The 26,915-nt window shown below is 38.3% G+C and overlaps 1 long non-coding RNA gene across 1 annotated transcript in view; it reads right to left on the bottom strand.

Moving 5' to 3' along the window:
* LOC311431986 overlaps nucleotides 1-26,915 on the bottom strand; it is a 100,169-nt gene that overhangs the window by 65,723 nt on the left and 7,531 nt on the right. Inside the window, exon 2 of the long non-coding RNA XR_014689754.1 lies at nucleotides 7,549-7,646. This is a non-coding gene — a long non-coding RNA (uncharacterized lncRNA). The remainder of the gene's footprint in view (nucleotides 1-7,548; nucleotides 7,647-26,915) is intronic.

Below are 26,915 nucleotides of genomic sequence, written 5' to 3'. Positions count from 1 at the left end.
TAAAGTCATCACAGATACAATTTTTTATTTTTTACCCAGTTTTACAACCAAGATTCTGCTTTACTGATAGGTATCAGTAGAACAATATTGATATTGATGGTATCTTTTACATCAATGGTTAGCATGCAAATGCCTTAGACTTTTTTTTACAGCTGCTAACCACATACCCTCTAAAGATGGGTTTTCTCCACTCATTCCTGATACGTGCTTAGAGGTTTTTTTCCTGAAAATTTCCAAAAATGAATTCTCTGTTGGTTACCTCCCACTCCTTACCCCCCATCTTGCAAATGCCTTCACACAGCTCAGTAGAAGTTCCCAAACCACTGTATGACAGGCTGCCGTTCTGGCCCCAGCATGTTGTCTGTGCTCTGTGCTAAGCTTTTCCAACAGGGACGGAAGTTTTGCTTTACACATCATGACCTACAATTTGTTTCTCATTGTTGTGGCAACATCTCCAGCTGTGAGGAATCCATCCCAACCCAAGCCACAAGCCTCTCGGCTCTGCAGTACCTGCAGGCCATTGTAACTAAACTAATTTGACCACTAACAATTTTGTTTTGTTTTGCTTTAATAGAATTGTTTTTAGTGATAAATTGATTTTAGACTAATTTTCTGCTCCATCTAAATTGTCATCATGGGATGGCAGACTGCAAACTCCAGAAAGACCTTGCCTGAGCAGATTTCCTGCTAGAAGGGAGCTAAGCAAGGTCTAAAGGAGCAGGCAGATGCCCAGAAACATTCCACCTGGACCCTCTTTTCCCACCACTGGTGCCCTGGGACCAGCATCTCCACCACCCTGTTGGTCCTGGACTGCTGCTCACAGCCTTCCAGCCCAGAGGCACCCTTGGGTTTGGGGGACTCTGCTGTCCTGTCCAAAAGAGTTGGTGCTGGCAGCCCCCAGGGACGTTTCAGCCAGGTGCAAGGCACAATCACAGAGAAACCTTAAAACAGGGCTTTTTGCATCTGCAGCCGACAGCTGCAGGTCGGTACCTCAGCTTCTGAGGCTTTCTGTGCTGCAGTTTCTGTCAAATGCAGTCCCCAGTGCCTTCCACTTTTAAAGACAAATATGCTTTTCTTCTAAGCAAAAATAATCTGAAATTATTTAAAATCTGTGTCTTATTTTGCCTGTCTTTCGCTTAGAAAATGTACATAGCACATCATTTATATAGAGTAAAAGTGAACCTATTTTCACAGCCATAGGTTCAAGGGCACAGCACACACAACTGTATTTAATTCTGTTCACTTCCATTATTAAGCACTCCTGCCAGATCAGGAGCATTAACACTTTTGCATCCAGGCTACAGAAAGCTAAATTATATAGCCAATATTTTTAGGCTATATTTTCAGTGTCTATCAAAACTCTAAATTCATCCTTATGGAAAAGTCTGCTTAGAAGAAATGGGAGACCATTGAAAACCTGAAACATAGTTGGGTTCTATAAATGACACCTTCAAATTCCCCAGATGTATTGTTTTGTTTCAGGCAGCCTTTGATCCTATAGCTCATGTGCATTCTATTTAGCTTTATTGAGTAGATTCATAAATTTGGCTCGTTTTGTTGTTGTTTGTTTTTTAATTATAAAGGGGCACTCCATTAGAGTGCATTTAGGGATGTGGAGGAACAGGTATGTTTTCTGTTAAGGGGGCCAGTCCAACTCCTGTTGAAGATATTTTATGAACTCCTCCTGGAATGAACTGAGCCATTTGCCTTGGTGTCTAGATATTGGTTGACAGCCTCAGACCCACTCCATTCAGAACACTACCAGGATTTTTGATGTACACTGTCTCTGGATTTTCAGGTCCTATTAAAAAGGCTGAATTTTCAGCAATAAAGTCTGAAAAGTTTCTTTCAAAAACACTTTTTACCCTTGAGCCTTAGCTTCAGCAACACATTATATCCAGATATCTACAGTTTGCATTAACATTTTACTAATCTAATTAATCTTAATTAATTAATGATGCTACTTACATTCCATAGTCAGTTCTAGGAGCTTAATCCTGTTCCATGTACTGAAGTAAGTAGCTTTTTGGTCATACTCATATTGAATGTAAGCAATCTGCTTACAAGAACAGTAGTTAATGATCAGCCTTGTATCTAATAATAGATCTACTAATCTGTAATTGTGTAGTAGCTGGCATGAGTAAAATAGGATATTATATCCTCATATGTGCTATGGACAGCAATGAGTCTGTTTGAGGGTCCTTTTCTCTTTTTTTCTGCTGTCATAATTATTCATGCTGACTACTGAATTTCAGCATTTTTATTTGAATAAGTGATTCATGGATATAATTTGTGATTGTTTAACTATCCTGGAAGAATAACAATCAAGATAATTGAATAACATTCAGCCAGTAATATATCAGTTGATTTTTATTCCTTCTCATGATTCTATCAATTGAGACTACAATTTTTTCTTGATTTCTTTGATCTTTCTTGGAATTAATGCAGAAAATGGTACAAAGAAGCAAACTGCTTCAAAAAAGTATGAAAAAATAACATCATTTTTTCTACATTCTCCCTCTAAATTGCTTATTGTAGTAAGAAGCACTTAAAATCAAACACCCCATACTATAATTAGAGTACAGTCCATGAGAAGGAGCATGCTTGGCCTTATGTTTCCAGAACTATACTTTAGGCATGCAATAACAGCCAAACCAATGTCGTATTTTATCAGATAAGAGTCACAAAAGTAAACTGAAAATCTTTGAAATACGTGTTTTTTTAATATATGTTTTTACATATTTTACAGGTGGTAGGAGATTAAAGTGGGTTTAAGTTGTTCCACAAAAAACAATTCAACTACACAGCTTGAGCACAGGCATGTGCAAGAGGCACAAAACTATTCTGTGTTTTATTGCACTAGTTACAATGAGCATTACATTTACAGCGTTCTTTTGAATTCACATTAAAATGATATTGAACAGAAGCAGGTAAAACAGAAACCTCAGTCTTTAGGTCTCCTGGCTTCCAGGACAGTTTGAAAAAGAAGGAAAGAAGGAAAGAAGGAAAGAAACAAGGAAAGAAAAGGAAGGAAGGAAGGAAGGAAGGAAGGAAGGAAGGAAGGAAGGAAGGAAGGAAGGAAGGAAGGAAGGAAGGAAGGAAGGAAGGAAGGAAGGAAGGAAGGAAGGAAGGAAGGAAGGAAGGAAGGAAGGAAAGAAGGGAGGGAGGGAGGGAGGGAGGGAGAAAGAGAGAAAGAGAGAAAGAGAGAGAGAGAGAGAGAGAGAGAGAGAGAGAGAGAGAGAGAGAGAAAGAAAGAAAGAAAGAAAGAAAGAAAGAAAGAAAGAAAGAAAGAAAGAAAGAAAGAAAGAAAGAAAGAAAGAAAGAAAGAAAGAAAGAAAGAAAGGGTTGTAACAAAAGCCTCGAAGCGGATACAGAATCTGAGTTAATGATATCCTGTAATCTGATCCCGAGCGGACACTGACAGCTGTTCTCGGGGCCCTAATGAACCATGCACATTTACAGATCACTGATTAGCAGAACTTGATACTGGTGGGCACAGACAAGTCCTAACACTATTTGAAATAGCTCTGGTGGTATTAAATAACAGGGATCTGTTATCGTGTGATTACCTGTCTGTAAAATTCCTATTTATCTTCATTATGCTGCTGCTTTTCTCAGAGATGAAAGTGGGAAAGGCTTGTCATCTTTGATACTACACCTGTTGCTTTAACTCTTTGTGCTGCTTTGATAGATGAACAGATTCCTTGGTGTCAGGTTGCAGAGGGTGGCTCTGGGCACAGCCATCGCCCTGCTGCCTCCTGTGCTGCTTTGCAGGGCAGCAGGGATCCAAACCAAAAAAGACAGAAGGATTCCTTCATGGTTTCTGACAATAGTCATTTTAATTGTAGAGCTGGGAAAATATGGTCCCATGCAAATAATAACGCAGGCAAAGGCATTCATGATGCCAGTTATCCTATAAGACGCTGATTATCATAAAATGCCAATTATCCTATATAGCAATCCAATATGCTTTATTTATGTATCCAATGTCTGCATTTCCTTGATGATATCTCAGGTGTTTAGCCCTATCTGTGCAAGTTAAACATTGAATTCCCATTAAAAAAAATAAATAAATAAAAATAAAAATGACACAGCTGATTCTAATGACCAACACATGACACTCAATGTGTCTATCAGAAAGCATCCGCTGCACTTATGACCACTGACTGTACGGGGAAAATGCTTTGCCTCTGCAGGGTGTTCCTGACTGCTGACCTTAGACCATCACCTCTCCAACTAAAAGCAGGTCTCTCCTGGGAGGTGGCAATGCAGTAATTCTGTGCAATAACAGCACAGAACATTTGCATAACAGTCAGAGAGTAAAGCATGCATCTGTCTGCATGATGTTTGCATGGTAGGCATTATTTATGACTGGTCTTCAGTTGATGAAGAGTCTTGACAGGTAAACAAATACTGCTAAACCCAAGCAACCTTTCGAGGGCTGTGAAAACAGGGATTCCAGCCATGTCAGATATTCAAGGATGAAGGGTGGAAACCTCAGTATTTAAAACCTTTTTATCTCGGTTTTTAAACAGTGACTAAATTAATAGTGTAAAACACCTTTTAAAAAAAAAAAAAAAAAAAAGTGTGACTTTAAATTAGTGCACTTTCCAGGTACTTTCCTTCACCTGTGTTTCCTCAAAATTAATTATTCTGCAGCATTTGTTGTCTTTAAACCATCAGCTTCATCCTGTATATATGTACAACCTTTTGCATCCCAGAAAAGATAAAAGTCATGTTTCTAAGCAACACAGAACACTGAAAGTGAGCTCACTTGCAATATCATCTGCTGGTTCCTGAATCACCATTTCCCTCAACTTCGCCATTTCCTATCCTGGCAAACAAAATGAGCAATACCTGTACTGACATCTTTGCGATAATGGTTAGTCTGAAACCAGCAAAAAGAAGAATGTAATAATTATGGCTGAAATCAAACCTGTACAACAACAGCACATCCCAAACTTATGTTTCTGTTATTCTGTTACTTTATTCACTATGAGAGGTTCAAATTTTTCAATATCCTTAAGTAACACTGAGTGCTACACAAGCATATTAATTACGTACAGAGATTAAAACTTCTTTTCCTGGGTTTATTTACCTGCATTTGCTTTTTCTTCAGAACTTGTCCTGAAATATTCAGTGTTTACCTTTACAAATTGCCTGTAGATCAATCTGCTGCTTTTTCTGATCAGGTGGATGGAAGGGAATGAAATATGTTTTTCAGGAGAAATTACTCTTCTGTGGCTAAAAACTCCACTTCTGGGGGAATTTCGAAAAGATACCCTACCACAACTTGGACTTCTACTTCATCATAGAGAAGAAGCAGTTTTGCTACTGTCCAGCAGCTCCATTTCAGTCTCTCTTATTACACCTTTCACAACATACCAAGATTTATTCATCATCTAGCCCCTTCCAGGAAAAGAACATAATCTTGTGCAACAAGGCCTTATTGCTAGGTGGAGGATGCCCAGTAGTTTGTGATGTGAAATTAAAGTTTTGATTTCCACGATTTGTTCATTATTGTTGATTTCATATATAATTCCAAAAGATTATTTTAGTTAATTCTAATATAATCCTATCACACAGTTAAAGGAACCTCATAGCAGTCAATACATACAGTTTGGGGTTCCTCCTACTGGCAGCTACTGAATTGTATTTAATGTTCTCCCTAGGATAGTCTTGCTTGCTTTCTTCTTCCAAGGCACCAAAAAAGCAGTGTTTCAATTACATTAGTTCTTAAAGAAAATAAGCTTTTCTCTTGATGACGTAAAGTTTGGGGACACTAACGTTTGTCTGGAGTCCTTTTCTGGTCAGGTAACTTACACAGCTTAGGTGAAACAGTCAGCTGTCTATTTCTGATAGGATTCATTGGCCTTCATCTTAGACCTCTGAAGTTAGGCGTTTATTCTCTGCCAGTTATTAGGGTCCCTCAACCATCAATGGGAAGAGACAAGCACTTCCAGAGAGTGATTTATTCCATCCTAAAACAGGAGTTTAAGATAGGGAAGATGAATTGCCCTGTGGAGGTCCTATCTCTCCTCGATGACTAGAACAGTCTGAAGTCATTTGTTCCTAGGATCTGTACAACAGGACCATGAAGTATGCTGTCATTAATTTCAGAATAAAGGAGTCATTGAAAATGATGTGGCTGGGGTGAACAGAACGTATAGCCAGGCTTTTCAAATCATACACAAGGAAATTTTAAACTGTAGTCAATGAGGTACTTCAGAAAACGGTGACTGGAATCTAATTCTGAGGGCAGACAATGCTGGGGAGTGCTCAGCGCTGAGCTGACAGAAGTTGAGCCTTTGGCTGTTAGAAGCATGGTTTCTTCTTTCTGATAGCTTTAATTTTACACCTTATATCCTGAAGAGAGGCAGTTAATTTTTGTACTTCCCTCAGTCACAGCTCATTTAGGAAAACCTCCACGGAACTGCAGAACTAAAAAATGCAGAGAATACTCTGACAAATTGAAACCCTCAGCTGTCCGCTTGGCATAATCACTACTTTTTAACCACCATTCCGGGGGAAATGTCCAGAGTGGTGCAAAGTAAGAGGTGACTGCAAAGGCAGATGCCCCCTTTTGTGCTCTCTTTACACAAATGCTCAGTTCCTCATTTGCTCAGAGACTATGAAATGAGAAGAAACTGAAAATAAGAGGCCAGGAAGAGGAGTTTTGATCAATGCTGAGGCACAGTGGGACCGAGCATCACAGACAGAAGACATTTTCCCAGGCACATGGAGTGGAAACCCTGTTAGCTGAGCCAGAGGAAACAGGACCTCCTTCAGCAGAGACCTCCCATGCATGGATGGCCACCAAGGCTGTGGATGCCCAGGGGATGAACGCAGCCACTTCCCAGGGATGGCTAAGAGCACTGTGAGAAGGGTAGGGTAGAAGGACAAACTTAGTATTTGAAAGACAAACAATTATTTGGTTTCACTTTACTCACACATACTTCCTGGTTTTTATTAACCAGTTAGCTTTGGTAGAATCATATTACTTTAAGAGGAACTTTAGAAGAGATCATCCAGAGTATATGGTGCCATTTCATGTAGATATACGTGTATTTTGTATTACACAGAAATTACCTTACACATTCACTTAGGAGTATATCTTTCAACATTGTTGTAATCCAACTATCAGATCAAAATATTGCCAGTGAAGATGCTTGAGATGAAAGAAAGAATTTTCTAGAGGCCATAAAAATATTTAATTTCTGATTCTCAAGGCAAAAGAGATTTTCTAAATTTTTGGTATTAACTTTAGCAAAGTAAAAGGTACTGATACTTTACCAACCACATGATTTCAGACATGGGAATAATAAAAAGCTATGAGGTATATCTAAAGATAAAAATAAGCAATAAATTCAGTATATCCAATCAATAACACAATTTCTCTCACCAGGTCTGAACCAGTCTACAGACCCCAGGAGCAATATCTGAATCTCACTGTAACAGTCACATAGAGAGAAACTGGTGTGTGATAGATCCCCACATTATCCCCACGTTACTCAAGGCAATGAAAATCCCAAGATGTGCATACCCCACCTCAACAAGAATATATTCTTTCTCTGAAATCTTCTGCAGTTGAAGCACGTGCATAAGAGAGCTGGTCTTGTCCTGCTCCATCTTCGATCTGGTTGTATCTGCAAAAAAGGGCCAGTGCACCAGAGAAGGCTGAGATTAATTCAGCCTTTCTCAGGGTAACTGTGCTGAACCATGCAGGTGACTTTGATCTACTGGATACAGCAAGTGCAAGTGAGGGGTGGAATCCATTTGACCTATATATTGACATTTATGTCATGGTTACATTTGTCCAAGACCTGAATCTTGATTTATAGTCAATGTAGATAAATGGCCATTTTATAGGAGCTGTTTGAAAGCTTTAGAAGGAAAGCAATCATGCACTGATTCCACCGATATTAATGGCATAGGTGACCACCTCAATGTAAACATTTATCTTAATCAGATAATATAATGCCTCTCACTCCCCATTTGTAGTAACCCCAAGCCTTCAGGATGAGGATACTATGTTTGCCCTGTAGATGTGTTTTAGATGCCTTCTCTGGCATCAGTGCAAAGGAGCTAGAAAGCTGCTATAACAGGGTGACTGGTGATAACAGTTATCTGGAAAACTCCCAGAGCCTGAGTTGAAAACGTGAGAGCTTCTGGCTTGGTTACACTCTATTCTAGTGATCTTTGTTGAAATGTAGACCTTATAGTATAAATGTGAACTAGCATAAGCTGTCCTGAAATTGCTCTGACTTTTTATGGGAGCCAAAGAGGCCATCTGTTCCCTAGAGACTGCTGAGTTGTTTTAAACTGTTTTAAAGCAGGTCTGCAAGCAGCACGTCTACTACCAGTGAGATCTGGTACACTTTAGGAATATTCTAAATCAACAATTAGTCTCTTCTTTAGCAGTCCTCAGGCACCAAGACATCAGACTCTTTTCTTGCTTTCAGGGAAGCCCTAGAGGAGTGTCCCTAATTGAAGTCTAAATGAGAAGTTGTCATACTTTCCCTTGAATGAAGTCTCACATGTCAATGAAAAATCTGCCCTTTTATCAACCCTGTAGAGAAATTAAAGTCATGGAAAGAACTATGAACTACCAGGATCTTACTCTTAATATTTAGATGTTATCATTAAAACTCATTGTGTTGCTACCCAAGAAATCTTTGTGAACAACCCCTCCAATTCAACTGCTTTGATTGTGAAGATATGCAAAAATAAGGAGCAGAAATGAATCAAAGATGCTGAAAAATCTCATAAAGAGTGTCTTTTTTTAAACCACTGCCCCTGGGTTTTAACCTATGCCCATTTGTCAATATGAAAATGCCACTTGATCTCAATAGAAAGGAGAATAGCCCATAAACCAATCTTCAGATCTGAATGAAAACACAAACCACTGCATATTTTCAACTTTAGACCAATGGCACGGCCATTGCAGAGTATCTGATAATGGCATTTATGTTTATATAGTCCATTGTTTTTCCTGTGCTGCAAACTTTCCACTCTTGACAGCCCTGTTTCCTGTTTCCCATTATGGAAGTCTCCAAAGGGGGTTTCCTTCTGTTTTTCTTATGGTCAAAAGGAATTTCATAAGTACAAGTCAAGTTTCTTTTCAGTGCTACACGTGCAGAATGGAATCTGAAAGCTCCCAGTGTAATCATCTCCAGCATGTACATAGTTAGTGTTACACATAATCCACATCTGGGTCACAAAATCTCTGAAATGCTTCCAGGAATATTTAGACAGCCATAATGCAACACGTTGCTGTATAAGGGAGAAATAGAGCTAACCTCAATGTCAAGGTTATAGCTTTTGAGAAACACAGCAGCTCCCCTTCAAAACCTTGCAGTTCACCTTCTGGGTCCCAACTCTGCCATCAGTTTGAGTAGCATTAATATTTTCCTTTCCACTCAAGCCCATAGAAACATCTGAAAACAGTTTACATCCCAACATGCCTTATGCTGCTGATGTTTAAGTCTAAACTGTGTATAAAACTTGGTGCATATGTAACCCATATATTTTAATACAAGAGACTGTCTTGGCACCTTTTTCTGCTACAATCAGCTCAGAACCCCAGGAGATAAAATATGGTTGAAACCAAACTAGCAGGCAGTCTGCATTACAGTATTCATTTCAGAGTTAAAACACATTTCAAGATTAGATCTGGGCTTGGCACTATGCTGCAGCACTGCCTTGTGTGTAATATAGTATCTATAAACTACTTTTTAACCACTGCTTATGACACAAAACCCATGATGATATAAATGCTATATGAAGCCCTTCAAAGACTTCTTTTAAGCATAGTTTACTTAAATAGTGCATTAAGGATGATGCATCAAGGAAAACAACAACAGGCATTACCTGCAACCATCAATCATACTAGCTACTGTTATAATTTCTTAAAAAAATAATCAGGGGAATAAAGGTAAAAAGGTAGTTTATTTTTGGTCTCCTCTTCATGCAACTCTGTGGCTGTTCTACAGATTATTTGTGCCAAAGAAGTCCTTTGTTCTGATGTTTTCAATACCCCAAAGGATCTAACCAAAAAAGATTATCTAGAATTGCATTAATCTGCTCTGTCTTGCCACTGCCTTTGAATTTTTAGTTGAAAATATACCTTATGAATTGCTTTTCCTACAGATGACTCTGATTTTGTGTCACCCGTATATGTCCCTTGGTGGAAGGGTGTTCCTGCGTGTCCCTGTGCAGTCTGTCCTCTGCAGAGCATTCTTCAGCAAAAGTGATTTTGGGTTCAATCCATAGCCAAGATGGTGGGAGTCACGTTTAATGAGCAAATACAAGAGTGCTTATCCACGCTCCATCTGTGTTGACCTCTGTTTTCACATTCCTACAATAGCTTGTGAGGAGCAAAGAAAGATATGGCCCTTGGAAGGGGCCCTTGGAAGGAAAGCCTAAATAGGTATCCTAGATGAGATACTCCACCTCATTTTCTTTCACTACTTTTTGTCTTCATTTCCCTTGTCCTTTGTATGCCAAATGGTGCAAATGCTTCTTGGGGGACCAGGGAGAAAGACTTTTGGCAGTTTCTCTCTCTCTCTACTATGAGAAGAAATGCTGTGGTATCAGAGGTAGCACTCTGTTTCATAGTGGCTTCGATGGGGTAGAGGCAATGTCACTGTTTACTTATTTATTTTGCTTCTTGCTAAGCTTTGTGTGTTGTCAGTGCCTCTGACACTGACTACTCCACCAGCAGACATACTTTCAGAATCTTTTCTTTTCTGAATCTATTTTTTTTTTTTTTTTTTTTTTTTTTTCTTTCCCTTTTCTTTGTGTAAAGGATATGTACTGGCTTTGTGGAATCCCTGTAGCAAGTTGTGAATGATGTATGAACTGAAAAATCTTTGCCTGGTACACAGTAGGAATACAGAAAGTGCTGTGCAGTCACTGCTGTGCTCTGCTTTTTTCTATATATACAGACACACAGTAGTCATCTCATATTCATTTCGACAAGCCCTTTATGTCCAGACACCTTGGGATGGGATGGCTTGTGTACCATTGGCCTGTAATGGAATATATATCAGAGAGATTTTTGTGCATAATTGTTCCCTGTGCTGTGCTCAAAAGAAAGTGGTGCCTTTTGCTTTTGCTAATATGCCAGCCTGAGGTTTCTCCTCAGTTGAAATTCCAGACAGCAAGAATACCTGGGAAGCATTGCTAAGATGTCTGTATTTTGCAAACATGTGCTCAGAGAGGGACTTAAATCCTAGATAGTGAGCTATGAACTTGAGGACATGCTCCTTTTGCCTAATTGGCATGAACCCTGTTTATAGCGCACTGTGAACTCATTCATTTTGTTTCCTTTGGGCATCCAGTCCAGCTTAGATCGTGGAAATAGTACAGAATATACAGTAGAAATGCAAGTGTAAATCAGAGAGGAGGTTTTTCCCTTCTATTTTAATGGCTACAAGATTCAAATTCCTTCTCAGACACCTATTGCTAACTTAGATTTTTGATTTCCCATGCTGCCATACCTGAAGGATATGACTTTGCACTAATATATTTCTGCAAGACACATACCATCAAAGGAAATCTTATTTGATTTCCCCTGATCATAGAGGGGTGTCTTCCTAATGTGCAATGGCTGACTGTTTTTCCTTCTGTGGTCACATTATCAGATGGTTTAACCTGTTTGAATCTACCTCACTGGAGAGATTTCATTTTTTGGGCATTGGCCAATGAGGCTGCAAGGTAATTTTAGCCTTTCCCTCAGGGTAGGTTTCTCATTAATAATAAATATTGAAGTTAAAGCAGAGGCTCATTTTATTAAAAGAGGGGAGCTTAGGGAGGAAGCAGAAGTGATTGAATAAAGCACCAGGATACTGGCTTATGCCAAATTAATCACATCCCTGCTCTGAGCCTCAGTTTGCTAACTTGAAAATAGGGATAAAACAGATAGCTCTTCGGCTTTGGAGACTGGCAGGTGAACAGCACTGAAAAAAAAAATTATGGACTTGTTTAACATGTGACTAAAAAGAGAAGCAAACAGATAAATGAAACCACAGAGGGAGAAGCAGTAGCTGGGAAGGGGGATACACCCAGGTTACTTCAAAACAGGGTGTCAGAAATCCTCATGCATGGTGAGGTAGGTGGTAGGAGTTGGCTAGGGGAGGATGTGCACAGCCAGCCTAGCCACAGATGGCCCAGAGAAGATAGGTAAATCTCTACACTCAGAGTTTCTTTCTTGGGAAAAGAAGATGGGAAGACAAAAAAGCTAGAATTATTTGCAGCTGAGCCCAATGCTTTGCCCTAGGCATCCTCAAGCCATGGAAGGAGAGGAGAGGAGAGGAGAGGAGAGGAGAGGAGAGGAGAGGAGAGGAGAGGAGAGGAGAGGAGAGGAGAGGAGAGGAGAGGAGAGGAGAGGAGAGGAGAGGAGAGGAGAGGAGAGGAGAGGAGAGGAGAGGAGAGGAGAGGAGAGGAGAGGAGAGGAGAGGAGAGGAGAGGAGAGGAGAGGAGAGGAGAGGAGAGGAGAGGAGAGGAGAGGAGAGGAGAGGAGAGGAGAGGAGAGGAGAGGAGAGGAGAGGAGAGGAGAGGTGCAGTCCTGCTGTAGCCAAGACTATTGGGGTTGCACGGGGAATTGGCAGGAGACTGTTGTTGCTACAACAATCAGATAAAATGTATCAGCAACTATTATGTTATTGTCTGTCTCTGGTTCTCCCTAGTTAAACAGACATTTTACAGTATGCCCGAAATAGAAGGCTATTTATGACTTTTTTTCATAATTGTGAATAATGAGTATCCTTGGCAACATTTCTTTCCTATTTTTAGCAATCAGTTGTTGAACCCTACCCCAGAGCATGCAGTGTCTGATATTCCCCTGTATTCATGTCTGGACAAATGAAGCTGATTCCTGAGCCTGTGAATGCATTGAAACTCTTGCTGCATTATTGCAACCTTGGCAGAGGTAAATTGGGCTGAGGCTACACCCCTGGCCACGCTTTCAGTATAATCTTTTCTTTGCACTGCAGAACCCTGACATCATCCTTCCCTAACCTTTCTTTGAGCCATTTTTCCTGCTGGGGAAGTTAAACAGTGAAAAAAAAGGTTGCTGAACTTGCTTGAATTCAGCAGAGAGCAGCTAATGAGCCCTCCTGGTCCTCCATGCTGCCAGGGTGCATGGGCAAGGTGCCTGAGCTGTGGGGCCCCGAGCTGCCCTGGACAGGGGGGCACACATCTGGCTCAGCTTCCAGATGTTGCAGACACTCTTGGGCCCCTCAAGCCACCCTGGCAGTATGTGCTGCTTTACACAGCAGGTGTGCCATGTGTATATTTTTGTAACGATGTGGCTCACTGTATATCTTTCAGATTTTTTATTTTTCACTGTGTTATGCTTGTAAACTAGTATATTATACTCCCTACCAATTGCATGATTAAAGTTTGGCTCACGATTAACCTATAAATTGTTTTTGGATGCTTGCAGAGCACTGATGTAAAAACGTTTTGTAGATAACTGGAATGTTCTAGAAACATGATTTTTGTTATCAAAATATGTTAAAGTGGACTAGGAACATATTGTCTGCATTTTGTCAATACCTCTGTGGTTTTCTCATCATTCTACTTTTTGAGAGTTTAAAACTAATACATCCAAGTCTCTACCACTCAATTTTTATTCATAGACTGAAAGAAGAAAGCAAACTTTCCTGTTTATCAGTACCCAATCAGTTTCTCAGCTTGAATGAATGACTCAAATAAGTCCAAACATAGAAAAAAGAAGACTATGCACCTAAAGAGAAGATACAGCTGGCAAAAGCAAACAGTTTTCCAGGTGTTTAGTCACCAACTTCCTGTTCTTTAATGGTCATACTCTCTTAAAATCTCAAGAATAAATACACTCAGCTCAAGAATTATTTTTAATTTCACATAAAATAGCCTTGAGTTATTTTGCTAATCTTAGGCCTTCATGTAGGTTAAGCTAATTTAAAAGTTAATTTTAAATTATTTAAATGCTTGTATGTCAGTTTTAGCAACACTTAAATACAGACCTTGCATTGTTATTTCTGAGAACTAGTTTTTGTACCCTTTGTCTATAGAAAAAGTCAGTTAGATGCTTCCTACTTCTAAATCATACTGAGATAATAACAGTTATTCTGTAACTTGTAATGTAAGAAAAGCTGTGATTACCAAATAAATATGATGTAATCACAAACCAGAAAGGTTGTGCTCAGCAGGCAATTTTGTTAAGACTCAGATCACTTTACTCAGAAAGTTTGAGCCCTCTGCTCCAAAGCAAAAGCCTCTTTGGACCAGTGCTCCTTGTTGGGCTGGGACTTCTCTTTCCCAGGTTCTCATCACCAAGCAGCTGGAGAATAATGATGTATGGAGGGAAGCAAAGGCTACCTATACTTAAATGACCTTCTAAAGCTGACACAGGGCAATATGATATGTCTTTTCTGAAAACTGCTCAGCGTACTGTCAGTGAGGCTGTCACTAGCAATCCTAATCACATTCCCCTGGTTGTCTGAAATGTTCTCTTACACACTTGATTTTCTTGGTTGCAGAAAAATAAAACATTGGTCTCTCTGCAGAGAGGATATGATCAGACAGATTCTGTAATATGCTGTCTTGCCACAAATAATACCTCAACAAGGGAGTGCATAGAAAAGAGGTGGCTCCGAGGCCATGTGTTGGGCTGATACATGGTGTTTGGGATCTTTTCGTGTGCCCTGGGCTGATGAGCAAGGTTCCAAGGGTGAGCCATGCCCTGTGGTCGGACTGTCCCCTCCACAGCCTTGCTGCAGCACAGCTGCATGCCTTGCACGCTGCACCATAGCCTGCACCCAGCACTCATGTTGGGAGGCACTTCTTTGCAATAGTCTTTAGTGATTACTTACAGATATTTACTTTAGCACATGGCATATAGAACATTCAAAGGGTTTTGAAAATCTCTCAGTTTTTCGACTTCTGAAGGATTATTAACTTCAAAGTCTGAAGAAATGTCGGCCTTCTATGTTTGGAAATGCCAGCAGCCTTTGCATATCCCCACCGCAGTACCAAGCAACCCCCAGCAGAGAGGAACGATTACTGCCTTGGTGGCGTAAGGATGGCTTTTGATCTCCTAACATATTGGAAATTACTTAAAGGTAAGCCATCTGCTAGCTGAGGAACAAAAATAGATTACATCACACCCTGCTAGAAAGATCGTGTTAAATCCTGTGTATCAAGGCTTTTAATAATTCTATATTAAGTCAGCTAATAGGATTAGGTACACATTTTCCTTAGGCTTCTTTCACCAACTATTAACAAAAAAACTTTTTTTTTTTTTTTTTTTTGGTGGAGATCTGTAAAATTCACACATCTTCCATTGTGAATAAAGGCGTTCTTTCAGGAACAAAATATTTCTTTGCATCACAATTGCTCTCCAAAAGTAGTTACAATAGGAGAGCAGGACAGTGAGTGGAAGCTGGGAATAATTTAACACCTTTATCTTTTGTTAATACAATAGTATTAAGTGCAAATGTTGGAGTGCAATGCTAGAGTATCATAACTAGTTATATATGATGTAATCTCTCTTTAAGAGGTAATTAAAGACATTGCTACAAGGCTTTAATTAATTAATTTATTTAAAGTACGTAGCCAACTAAGAAAGGTGGTTCAGAACAGTTATGTTTAAGCTTAGAAGAGACTTTGTCTAGTATTTCTTGTGGTTAGTGGCATAATATAACAGTCAGAGTAGGAGAGCACAAAGCTCATTATTTTGTCTTTGTCCAGCAAAATGTTTGTAAGACAATCCTCTTACACTGCTGTCACTGGTACATCTGTCTGGTCCCTGGCAATCTGAAAATCATTGACTACAAGAACTGGAACATAAATCCAAGTCATTGGATTTAATAGCACTTAGTGGACATTATCTTCCATTAATTTGTGCAATTATTTTGTAAGATCATTTATAGTTTTGGCTTCTAAAATATCCTTTGGCAATTAAATTCAAAATTTAAGTCTATGTCCTGTGGTAACTACTTCCTTTTGTTAAAAAATTTCGAGCTCATAATTGTATAAGGGTGGTTGTTTATTGACTGTGTTTCTTGCCAGAGTTAAAGAATTTGGAATTATGCTTGTATGCACAATAAGATGTTTACATCCTGTTTAGAATTTGTTTTTTAGAATCAGTCATAGAATGGTTTGGGTTGGAAGGGACTTTAAAGACCGTCCAGTTCCAACACCCTGCCATGGGCAGGGACACCTCCCACCAGACCAGGTTGCTCAAAGCCCCATCCAGCCCAGCCTTGAAAACTTCCAGGGATGGGGCATCCACAGCTTCTCTGGGAAACCTCTTCCTGTGCCTCACCAAACTCACAGCAAAGTATTTCTTCCTAATATCTAATCTAAATCTACCCTTTTAGTTTAAAGTCATTATCCTGTGTGCTATCATTACACTCCCTGACAAAGAGTCCCTCCCCAGCTTCCGTGTAGGCCCCCTTTAGATACTGAAAGGCCGCTACAAGGTCTCCCCAGAGCCTTCTCTTCTCCAGGCTGAACAACACCCACTCTCTCACCCTGTCTTCATAGGAGAGGTGCTCTAACCTTCTGATCATCTTCTTGGACCTCCTCTGGACTTGCTCCACCAGGTCCATTTCATTCTTATATTGGAGGTCCCAGAGCTGAACACAGGGCTCCAGGTGGGGTCTCACAAGAGTAGAGACCTGCTGGCCATGTTGCTTTTCATGAAGCACAGGATATGGTTGGCCTGGATGTTGAGCTGTTGACCATAATACTTCAAGTTATTCCCCCATAAAATAAAGCTATACGAGTCTGGAAACATATCAGTTAGAACCATATCTTGAATATATATTTTCTGAGCAATGCAAGAAAAGGAAGCTGATGCCACTGATAATTTCACAGAGCTAAACCTCTTTTAGAGACCTCATTGCCTAGAACATCGGTTAGATCTACTGCTTCTGTTTTGGGACAAAGAGATAACTTTGGTATAGTGCTGCTCTCTGCTCGTTCTACTCCTTTCCTAAAAATTAACATTTGAATTAATTTTTTTGATCACTACTTCACATTTATATGACATCTATATTGAATTGTTCACCTAAATCTCACTCCTGTGTGTAAAGACAACCATAAACCCATATTTTTTCAGATAAAGTTAGGATTTTCCCATGCATATCACTTTAAAATTTTCAACACTAAATTTCTGTCATCATTTTATTGTCCAGTTGCTTAGTGACATAAAGTCTACCTACAATCCTCCACATTTTGCCTTTGTCCTTTGATGTTCTGGGTACCTAAGTGTCATTAGCAAGCTTGACTTGTCCCTTTTCCAGGATATTTTAACAGTCCTGGAAATACTGAACAGTCTCTGTAGATTTCCCTACAATGTGAAACTAAACATTTACTCCTACCCTTTATTTTCTGTCTTTCATTCAGATATCCATCTAAACAAAAATTCCCCTTCAGGCCACAGATGTTTAGGTTTCTTAAAATCTTTACTGAGGGATTTTGTAAAAAGCCTTTTGGAAATCCAAGTAGATGGTACCTAGCAGATCACCCTTATCTACATGGCTTTTTATTTTTCAAAGAACTCTAAATTTATAAAGCAATACTTCCATGGACAAAGACATGGAGTAGTTCCAGATGTGCCTTATTTCTATTATTAAACATGCTACTGATGTGTCCTGTATAGATGTCAGTCTCAGAGGCCTGTAGTTCCTCAGATCTTCCCTGGAATCATTTCTATAAACTGACATCCCATTTGGCAGTCTTCAGTCCTGTTACTAAGGCAATTTCAGGCAAGAAGTTACACACCCCCAGCAATAATTCAGTTATTGCATCCTTGCATTGTCCTAGAACAACTGGCTGAATAACATCTGCTCTTGGCTATTTTTTATTGTTCAACTGTCCATTCGTTCCTTATCCCTTTTCTGCAGTCATTTCAATTTCAAAGAGATACTCTGCTCAGTACTCAAAAACAACAAAAAATACTCTTGAATGTGAATGTCCTTAGTTTCTTCTACAGTGAGCACTAATTCATTTAAACTGTGAAGTGATCTTTTCCTTCTGAATCATGATCAGCAAGAGGCCCTGAAGACTCTTTTAAAAAATATTGTTAATAGTTTTGTTGACCTTAGAATATTTTCACATTTATGCTTCCAGAATTTATGATTGCATTCTCCTTGTTTGGATATGACTTCAGGTTTCTGAAGGACACCTTCATGCTGTACAAAATAGTGTTTTTCTGTTAATTGAAGTACTCAACCAGAATTTTTACAAAAACTGGTCTTGCACTGAAAGCAGCTGGAGTGTTGGCTTTTTCCTCCCTTTCTGATATTTGAAAGCAGTTAAAATCAGTATATGGGAATGTAGGAGACCTGGTCTTCATTTATTTCTTTTATTAAAATAATTCAAGCCTACCTCCATACCCTAAAAATGGGCAAATAAGACTATATTTGGACTATAATCCATGTTGTTGAAGATGTTCCTTTTCTCACAGCATTTGTAAAAATATTGTCTAGGTGGCAGAACATTTATTTTGGAATAGAACTCTCGTGTTAGGTCTCAGGACCTGTGGCTTTTTCTGTTTTGTGTTATACAGCCACTGCTTAACACAAAACTATGTTTGGTATAGAGAGAGGACTCCATTGTCCACCATTCATGGTATATGTGTGTTAAGCTGTAGAGCTATTCTTGTAGCTCAAAAAATCAATGTAAAGTAGAACTTCACAAAAAAAAAAAAATCAAGTATTTTTACATTTTCAAAGTTCAAAAGACCCTGTAATTTGGTGTTTTAGATACACATTGGGAGGTACAAACTCACTGTGGTCACAAACAGAATTGAACCTCGGTCTCCCAGCTTGTGACTGAATATTGTGGAGTCATCAGAGATACTAATATCATCTGTTACCCACACACGCATATTTTGAGAGAAAGAACTTTAACCTGAGTCCTCTGAAAGAGTTTAAATTTCAGTCTTCAGAAGAGTGTTCAGGGTCTAAGACTGCAGCAGGGTCTGACTGCCTTTGGTGCACTGTCTCTTGGGCTTTGGGAGCCTTCTCTGAGGTACCATAGGGGGAACTGGATCTCTTATTAAAAAGTGTGAATTCTGTTATGTGACTGACTTCAAATTTGGACCAAAGGGATGAATCTATCAAGAGATTTATATGACTAACTGCTACTTAGGCACCTAAATCTAATGTTTATATATCACTGAGACTCTCAAAACTCCCACTGAATTGCTGCTGACCATTTTAACTCATTAGTAATTTCAAGATTTATATCTCCTAACTTTAAACACTTGCAATGCAGGTATTTATATCGGAGTTAATCATCCTTAGCTCCTCTTGTTCTCCCTGGAAAGAAAAGGGAGTTTTTAAGGAATGATTCATCATCAGACCCACTCCAGAGGTCTACAGGACATCCCATGGACTATACAGTGAGCCCTCAGTGACAAGTTCAGATGTACCTGCCCGTGCAGTAGGTGAGTGCATTTTCATAGATTAATTGAAACACAGGTGTCAGCAGAGCTACAGATCATTTGTACACTCTGTACTGCCATAAACCACCTGTGCATAGCAAATGCCAGGCAATGTAAGCCATTTCAAACCTCAGAGAAAAGTCACATTCCAAATTGATATAAACTAAGAGCCAGCCCGTGAGCAGTTACCATGGCTGACATGCAGGAAATTAATAAATTCCTTCATGTAGTGTGGATGCAAGATGTCCAAGGTCATCCTGTACACAGAGCCATTGTCATCTTCGTGCCTCACCAAGGTGGTGGCACTAGGTGTGACCACATCTCCCCCGAAACACACTAGACAGCCTCCGTTTGCATGGTGTTTTTCTTATAGAGTTGGAACAGAAGCACAGAAACCTGAAGTTTCAGAATGCCTAAAATTTAATAGGTTCTGGTGTACACTGACTTTGGTCTGAACTGCAGCAAAAGGGAACAAGTGTACTAAAAACTGGTTAGAAATTGGGCTTAGGGCTTTTACAACACTACTGTATGCAGATGATAATTTACTGAAGGTAAAGGAATAACCTGAGTGGTTGAAGTGATGTGCAGGACAAAAAGGAGTTGCACAATGAAGCCTGTACCTAAGCAAATGGTTAGATAGGATGCAATACTTCAATTGCATATTATCATTAAATACTGATGGAAATATTAATAACCCTTAGTTATAAAGTTAAGAAGGTTTGTTTCAACGACCACTGGAAACCACTGGAAACTTATGTTGGCTTTAAGTAAAAGAAGCTCAGAGCTATGCCAGTTGCCAAGCCATAGGTTTTGCAGATTTTTTTTTAATTTTATTTTTTCACTTGAACGAATGGACTGGAATTATAACTAAAGTGTCAGCACACCCAGAGCAGGCAGAACAAATTCTCTGAAAACTTGCCATTTTAACTGCTGGAAACCTAATACTAATTCATCCTGGTCTTGAACGACATGGAAAATGTCTTTATTCTCCTATATCTATAAGCTAATTTTGAGATGTATAGATCACTAATGTATCTTAATACTAAATTGGCTTTCTTTTCTGAGCTATTTTTTTAAGTATCTGTCCCAAATGACTTTTATCTTGTTACACTTCACAAGCATGAGTAAGACAATGGCAAGCAGCTAGTGCCATAGTCACTATAGAAGGGAAAGATTCCCAATAGAATTTTATGAGAACAAAGGTTGTGTTGCTTTGTTTGTTATTTTTTTATTTCTCTTAATTCTTCACTGAGGGAGAAATTAATGTATTTTTAACATAAATGTTATTAATTATACGTATCTACAGCTCTCTCTAGTGACAAAAATTTAATAAAAACTATAGCTCTAAACATTTAGTAGCTGTCTGTTATTGTTTAAATAATGCAAATTACTCAATTTTCTCACTTAAATTCACTTAATTTCACAAATCTACATAGTTATGACCAAACCATGCTGTACTGACTCATTACATACTCAGTACTCCCAGTGATGTCAACTGAAATTGCAACTAAGAAATGATAGAAATATTTGCTCTCTAATCAGTAAATATTGCTGGTTTTATAGCTCATGATCATAGTTCAATATTTCTTCTCCCACAATAAGTTATCCAAAAGTTCAGCACATGCTCAGCATCTCATGGCAGGGGTGTTTAACCTGTTTTATAAGGCTGTCATGCCTGGAAGGGGCATGAATCTTTGCAGAAACAGAAGATACATGTGAAGTGGGATTACGCCTGGCCTGAAAACTATTGCTAAAGTGGCATTAGCTAATATTTTTGTTATTGAGAGTATTTAACCTGAGCAGAGTCAGAGATTTAGTTTTATTTCTTCATGCCCCTACAGAAAGCTAATCAATGCAACTTCTGAAGCACTTAATGAAAACTCTAAAGTATTTGGCAGTGCTGTTGGCTTTTATAAAACTTCTCTACATAGCTCTGCATAACTGTATATTCCTTTCATATCAAGCCTTGCCAACAATGTGAGTATCCCTCCAGAAGAGTTGGCCAAGCCATCAAACTTCAAATGTGTTGGATCACTGCATCCCTGAGCTGTGGATACTGCACAGTTTTACATAGATGTGTCAGTGCTACCCCTATTTGGATTCATTTGCTTTAGGGCGCTTTTCTCCCTTTGCCCCAAGACAAAACAGCATGCAAACTGCTGAAGCTCCCATGCCTTTTGACCTTGCCAAGCTTTGTTAGAGCATCTTATCTTTACACAATACCCACAAGCATGCATAGGACACTAGAATCAGTGTACCAGAAACTCAGTGCAGTCTTGAGTCACAGAACCATAGGCTAAGAAGATGTGACATATATTTCCATATCAAAACAAGAAAAACCTTTCTTTCCCCTCTTCACCGATGCATAACATCCCAAAAGGCAAGAATGGCCTTCAGCTAACACAGATCAATTTTCTTTCAGCTTCAATCACCATTTAATTACTGTTGACTTCTTTAACCTTTTTCTCTTCCTTTATGGATTAGATTCCTTTATACTCTATTGCCATTTACTTTCTCTGTGACATAATAAAACTTAAAATGGTATGATAAAATTTCACATTTTTCTTCTTCTTTCCTACTCTTTATGTTCAATTTACTTCAAAAAACAAATAATTTCTTGAGGATGAAAATATTTTTAATGAATTGTCTTTTAACTTTATCTTCACTATCTAGATGTCATTTGCTTTAAGCAAATAATTGCTCAGATAACTGGATGGCATGCTGGATAAAAGTACTAGCTTTTCACCTCTTAGCATTTCAGGAGAAACACACTCGCATGGCAATGTATTTTTGATGCAATGAGTTTTTTTGTTGACTCAACTTCCTCTTCAGCAGATATTCCACATTTCACTCATTAAACCAGTCAAAAAATAGTGCAATTAGACCTTTTTATCAGAATAAAAGCTATTGCTCAGTAGACACAGAAAATTGATGATTTCTCTACTAATGGATGTAAAACAAGGAGAAAACTGGGCAGAGGTCCTCCCAACAAAAACAGATCATTCCTTCTTTGTCACCTTCCTTCTGCAGATCTACATAGGCCTGAACAAGTGGTATAATTCAGGAGAGAACAAGGCCCCCAACATCCTTCAAACTTTAAATTCCCTTTATCTGGACATGGAGTGAAGCTGGTCTTTTTTTCTAGCACCCCAAATTTTGCACTAGGACTCTTAGACTCAGCACATGTACCCAGTTCTTGGTGGATTTGCGAATACCTAACATCATCACCTTTACAGTGCAGTGGTAGGAGCAGGGCATTAGGGAGCAGACTGAGTTTTGGTTTGTATATTTCTAGGGCCCAAATGAAGGAGTGGGGCTTTAAGTACTAGCAACTACAGTGTAACTGCTGGTGAATCATTTACCATAGATTGCCTTTTGTGATTTTGGTGGTTTTTGTTTGTTTGTTTGTTTTGCTGTTTATTTTATTTTTTTTCCCCAAAAACATTTCTCCTTGAACTTCAACTTAAGCTGGAGCAATTCAGTTCCAATAAATACAGAACAGAAGGTTTTAGAGAAGTGAGGATGGTCTGAGGTATTACTGACAGTAACTTTGACTCATGCATCCTTTAGAAGTCACAATTAATAGAGCCAAAATAGCTTTATTTTGTGGGATCTTATCACTGATGTCCATTATTCAAACTATTTCTTTGTTTTTTCTACATATCTTTTGTGGGTTGTTATACATATTTGTGTCTATGTCTCCTTATACATCCATCCACTAAGAATGAGATCAATTCTTGAGGGCAAAACAAGATAATAAAAAGCATAATTCTTATTTATATTATGCAACATAATACTTATTTTTGGTTAATGATTAAGCAGTTAAAACTAATTTTATGTTAATGATATATTACTGCATAACTGTAGATAGTTGTTGATTCACTGGATAAACACATTTTACTTGCTGATTCCGTTACAGTAAAGTCAATGAAGAATCACAGAATCACAGAATTTTCTAGGTTGGAAGAGACCTCAAGATCATCGAGTCCAACCTCTGACCTAACGCTAACAGTCCCCACTAAACCATTTCCCTAAGCTCTACATCTAAACGTCTTTTGAAGACTTCCAGGGATGGTGACTCCACCACTTCCCTGGGCAGCCTGTTCCAGTGCCTCACAACCCTTTCAGTGAAGAAGTTCTTCCTAACATCTAACCTAAGAAAATACTTTCAATTTAATTTTACTGAAAGAAGAGTGTGGAGAATCCTAAAACATGTCAAATACAGATGAGAAACAAAAATTATAATCCTTTTGGGTCATCTAGTCTCTTCTTTCAGCCAGAAAAAGCTTGCTTTTTTTTTTGGTGTTAGTTCTTGCTGTCCTGGATTGTACACTTATATATACACACATATATTTATAGAAGATGGTGTAACTTTCACATAATTTTTAGAGTGAGGATGAGCTTACTCTGAAGCACAGTGATCTACCTGCCTTAACGATTGGTAATTGTGACCTAGCTGATTTAATTTTCTGAAAGCACTATGCATATCCTATGACATTTTGTATAAAGAACATAATTTTCAAGCATACACGTCTATAAACATCCAACACGAAGACAAAATGCACATATCTGAGTTTAAGAACATCAGTAAAAAGGTCTGGCTGTTATGCATGTAGACATGACAGACTGGACTTTACAAAAAGCCATCAGTTTTAGCTAAAACAGTTGGAATTTGTTGCATTGGCTTATAAAATTTAAACCTTTTTGCAATGAGTCATTTATTTATATAACTCGGTCATATTGTCCACAACTGTAAAAAGCCTAGTAAATCAGACTTTCTGCCATTCCATTTCATTCCATCCTCTCATACATATCTTAGGATAAACAGGAAGGGACAGCTATTGTTTACATATTTTAGAAATAATTTTATTTTTTTAGTTTAGCACTGGAAAATGTTAAATGAGTTGCTATCAGAGCTGAAGGATTTTATCCTCAGAGTGTCAATATAGTACTCATAGGCACTACAATACCTGCTTGGAATCATTATGCAATTACTCTAAACTCTGGAATTCACAAGTTTACTAGACCCTCTGTGTAAGTTAACAGGTTATCTTGAGATTTCAGCTAAAAAGCCTTTAACTATTAAAAAAAAATAATCCAAAAAATATGTGTGAAGTCTTCCAAACTGAAGAGTTTAAAAGCAACTACAATTAACCAAAGCTCAAAATTTTTGGGAAAAAAAAATCAGGAATGAACTAAAGGAAATGACTGGATCTTCCTGTGTTTATACAGCTCATAAAATGAGCAAAAGTTCAAAAAACATGACTCATTTAAAAGATCAGTACAAAGTCTAATAGTGCCAATTAAGTCTCGGCATGATACATTCAGTCCTCTGATATAGACCAGGCAGTTATTGCACTGTAATTGGACATTAAATATAATTTATCTCACAGCTATTAATATTTAGAATGTAAATGAACTGAAAGGTTTTCATCTGATGTTTGCAATATTTATTACTTATTTTTAACTGTCATTTTATCCAAGCGGGGTCTGAACATCCCACATGAATCTGAAATCTAACTTTTTGAAGCCCTGGAGTAAGAGAAAATATAAGAATGATCTGATAGATAAAGTTCTGAGGGATAAAATTGTCAAAGAGACAGAGGGCCAGATTCTGAGGCAACACAGTGCATTTTTCACCATTCTCTTTATAGAAGGAATCATATTCAGAAAATATTCCAGTATGTAGGACACTGCTGTTAGAAACTGACAGTGACTATTCCCTGGAAAGAGAGAATTTACTGTGTATTTGTGACATTCCTGACATTGTGCTTTTTCACCCTCGTCATGACTCCACAATGCTTTACATTTCCCAGTCTTCATGCTTTACACTAGTGTAGGTCAGAAGACAGAGGCAACATCTTCCATTCATCCCTGGGCCATGTCTTTCTTCAAAGTAGGTAAAACATGATAGCAATGCAGCTACGGAGAAAATCTGGGGCTGCACTACAGATCTAAGCCAGAGTAAATTCACAGCAACTTCACAGTAAGCACCTTTTAATTCCAAACAGATTTTATATATTAGTCCATTAAAAAAATGTTGGTGTTCTCAGTCCAGATAGCTCAGGGAAAATTAAACCCAGGATATGAAGCAAGTGAAGAAGAAGAAAAAAAAAATCAGCTTAAAATTTCATCTATTCAACCACTAAAGTTGTTGCTTATTGTTAATTTTTATGTGGAACATGAAATTTGCATTACTGTTGTCTCCTCTTCACAGTTTAAAACTCAATTATTTTATGATTAGACTATTTCTCTTTCCTCATCACCAACATAATGATTTGAATTGAAGAAGGACTGGTATTAGTCAAATCAGTCAGACAGTAATGCCCAACTGAAAGAATTAAAAAATAAAAGTTGCTTGATAGAAGTCAAAATTAAGGGTGAAAAAATGTATGAAAAAATCCTTTTAACACTTGGTTCTCAAGATGGCAGAGATCATTAAGAAAATAAAATATTGTTCATGAATACCATGTATTTTGAAAATATTGCTGAATTTTAAAGTACAAGAAAATATTATTGTCCTATGGGTATCACTACATAGTAAGTATTAGCAAATACAGATTAATAAACATTTGGACAAGATATAAGCATAGTAGGTTGCTGGTAGTACTGTTTCTTATGACCGCGTTTTTACCTGTCCAGAAGTACTGTTCTTTTGCCTTCATGCCACTGAGCTGTTTCTTTCTCCTATTAGACTATTTATACTCTTAGATAATACTTGGGGATTCTGTGTATAATCTTTATGACCCACTATCCTACAGCAGAATAGTCACTGAGAAATAGTCAGATGTTTAGTATGTACTCCCTAGCTGTTTTGCATCATCTGTATGGTATATGATCTTATTTTGCAGATTTCTGTGGCCTATTCTAATGCTGACTCTTTCTAACCACTTCTTGAGCTTTTCAAGCAATCAAATATGCAATCAAAACATTTTATTTCCTCTGTTGTGCTTGATAATACAAATATTCATGCAGTTGTCTGGAATTCCTCTGTTTTAGAGAAAAAAAATTAAGGAAAAAATCATACTTCCATGAACACTTCCCTCGTCTCCTTTTCAGAAGCATTGGTGCACACAAAGACACAAATACCTTTGCAAACCTATGTTCCATAGATCTCTCTAAAAGCCACCTTCTTATCTCATTTATAGAATATGATATACTCCAGTTTGACATACTATGCCTATTTTAGCTATTGACTAGGTTACACAGTGTACAGAAGAAGCAACATTTAAAAGTGCTTTTATTGGGAGCTTCAGGTAACAACACCTGACAAACCTCTTTTGATACTACGTACTAATTGAGTTGAAAAGCAGCACATTATTCATGAACAAAGAAGTAGCAGATCTCCACTCAAAGAAAGGGATTGAGGGGGTAGGAGAACAGGGTGAACAGGAGGGAGAAAATACAAAAAGACACCTGTTCTCATTAATTCAATGACTAGTGTCAGCACAGTCCTATTACAAGGAAGAATAAA

This window comes from Aythya ferina, assembly GCF_964211825.1.
Source record: "Aythya ferina genome assembly, chromosome: 2".
Lineage (NCBI taxonomy): Eukaryota > Metazoa > Chordata > Aves > Anseriformes > Anatidae > Aythya > Aythya ferina.
The sequence above is the reverse complement of the archived record's forward strand: the minus strand, read 5'-3'. Positions and strand labels throughout refer to the sequence as shown.